We start from the raw sequence: 2,712 nt of genomic DNA on the forward strand, positions 1-2,712 counted from the left end.
TATTTTTATTTTCCTCTGACACCTTAAGGAATCTCTATACTGTGATGTAGAGGATTCCATATTTTCTTGTTTTCTTCTCTTTCATATGAGCAGGAGCAAAAACAAAAGAATTCTTGTTGAGGCTGATCCTGAACCTGAAAGGACCTTGAAGCGAAAGCTAAGAGAAGCTAAGGCACAATTTTTTGTAGAGGACCTAACAGAAATCTTCAAAGAAGAAGAACCCATGGCAACCGAAAATAACAACAATGCAAGGAAGGTGCTGGGTGACTTTACTGCACCTACTCCCGACTTTTATGGGAGAAGCATCTCTATCCCTGCCATTGGAGCAAACAACTTTGAGCTTAAGCCTCAATTAGTTTCTCTAATGCAACAGAATTGCAAGTTCCATGGACTTCCTTTGGAAGATCCTCATCAGTTCTTAGTTGAGTTCTTGTAAATCTGTGACACTGTCAAGACTAATGGGGTTGACCCTGAGGTCTACAGACTTATGCTATTCCCTTTTGCTATAAGAGACAGAGCTAGAATATGGTTGGATTCACAACCTAAAGAAAGCCTGAACTCTTGGGAAAAGCTAGTCAATGCCTTCTTGGCAAAGTTCTTTCCACCTCAAAAATTAAGTAAGCTTAGAGTGGAAGTCCAAACCTTCAAACAGAAGGAAGGAGAATCCCTCTATGAAGCTTGGGAAAGATACAAATAATTGATCAGAAAGTGTCCCTCTGACATGCTTTCTGAATGGAGCATCATAGGTATTTTCTATGATGGTCTCCCTGAACTATCAAGATGTCTTTGGATAGCTCTGCTGGAGGATCTCTTCATCTGAAGAAGACGCCGACAGAAGCTCAAGAGCTCATTGAAATGGTTGCGAATAACCAATTCATGTACACTTCTAAAGGAATCCTGTGAACAATGGGACTAATCAGAAGAAAGGAGTTCTTGAGATTGACACTCTGAATGCCATATTGGCTCAGAACAAGATATTGACTCAGCAAGTAAATTTGATTTCTCAAAGTCTGTCTGGAATGCAAAATGCACCAGGCAGTACTAAGGAAGCTTCATCTAAAGAAGAAGCTTATGATCTTGAGAACCCTTCAATGGAAGAGGTGAATTACATGGGAGAACCCTATGGAAACACCTATAATCCTTCATGGAGAAACCATCCAAATTTCTCATGGAAGGATCAACAGAAACCTCAACAAGGTTTCAATAACAATAATGGTGGAAGAAAAAGGTTTAGCAATAACAAGCCTTTTCCATCATCTTCTCAGCAACAGACAGAGAGTTCTAAGCAGAACCACTCTGACTTAGCAACCATGGTCTCTGATCTAATCAAAACCACGCAAAGTTTCATGACTAAAATAAGGTCCTCCATTAGAAACTTGGAGGCACAAGTGGGACAGCTGAGCAAGAAAATTACTGAACTCCCTCCTAGTACTCTCCCAAACAATACAGAAGAAAATCCAAAAGGAGAGTGCAAGGCCATCAACATGGCCGAACTTGGAGAGGAGGAAGAGGCAGTGAACGCCACTGAGGAAGACCTCAATGGACGTCCACTGGCCTCCAATGAGTTCCCCAATGAGGAACCATGGGAATCTGAGGCTCACACAGAGACCATAGAGATTCCATTGGACTTACTTCTGCCATTCATGAGCTCTGATGAGTATTCTTCCTCTGAAGAGGATGAGTATGTCACTGAAGAGCAAGTTGCTAAATACCTTGGAGCAATTATGAAGCTAAATGACAAGTTATTTGGAAATGAAACTTGGGAGGATGAACCCCCTCTGCTCACCAAAGAACTGGATGACTTGTCTAGGCAGAAATTACCTCAAAAGAGATAGGATCTTGGGAAGTTTTCAAATACCTTGTACCATAGGCACCATGACCTTTAAGAAGGCCTTGTGTGACCTAGGGTCAAGTGTAAACCTCATGCCTCTCTCTGTAATGGAGAAGCTAGGGATATTTGAGGTGCAAGCTACAAAAATCTCACTAGAGATGGAAGACAACTCAAGAAAACAAGCTCATGGACTTGTAGAGGATGTTCTGGTAAAAGTTGAAGACCATTACATCCCTGCTGATTTCATAGTCCTAGAGACTGGGAAGTGCATGGATGAATCCATCATCCTTGGCAAACCCTTCCTAGCCACAGCAAAGGTTGTGATTGATGTTGATAGAGGAGAATTGATCATTCAAGTGAATGAAGAATCCTTTGTGTTTAAGGCTCAAGGATATCCCTCTGTCACCATGGAGAGGAAGTATAAAGAGCTTCTCAAAAAACAGAGTCAAACAGAGCCCCCACAGTCAAACTCTAAGTTTGGTGTTGGGAGGCCACAAGCAACTTCTAAGTTTGGTGTTGAACCCCCACATTCAAACTCTAAGTTTGGTGTTGGGAGGTTCCAACGTTGTTCTGAGCATCTGTGAGGCTCCATGAGAGCCCTCTGTCAAGCTACTGACATTAAAGAAGCGCTTGTTGGGAGGCAACCCAATATATTTTATCTATTTTCCTTTGTTATTTTATGTTTTCTGTAGGTTGATGATCATGAGAAGTCACAAAATCAATTGAAAAAGCAAAAACAGAATGAAAAACAGAAAGAAAAATAGCACACCCTGGAGGAGAGCTTGCTGGCGTTTAAACGCCAGTGAGCTAGCAAATGGGCGTTTAACGCCCAGTCTGGCACCATTCTGGGCGTTTAACGCCAGAAAGGGGCACCAGACTGG

The 2,712-nt window shown here is 42.0% G+C and overlaps 1 non-coding gene across 1 annotated transcript; it reads right to left on the reverse strand.

The window, feature by feature from the left end:
• Positions 1-619: 619 nt before the first annotated feature.
• On the reverse strand, positions 620-727 carry LOC127741005 (small nucleolar RNA R71). The gene has a single exon (XR_008001860.1). It is a non-coding gene; the product is annotated as a small nucleolar RNA R71 (small nucleolar RNA).
• Between the last annotated feature and the right edge of the window lie 1,985 nt (positions 728-2,712).

Source organism: Arachis duranensis, chromosome 7 (genome assembly GCF_000817695.3).
Source record: "Arachis duranensis cultivar V14167 chromosome 7, aradu.V14167.gnm2.J7QH, whole genome shotgun sequence".
NCBI classification, from domain to species: Eukaryota; Viridiplantae; Streptophyta; class Magnoliopsida; order Fabales; family Fabaceae; genus Arachis; species Arachis duranensis.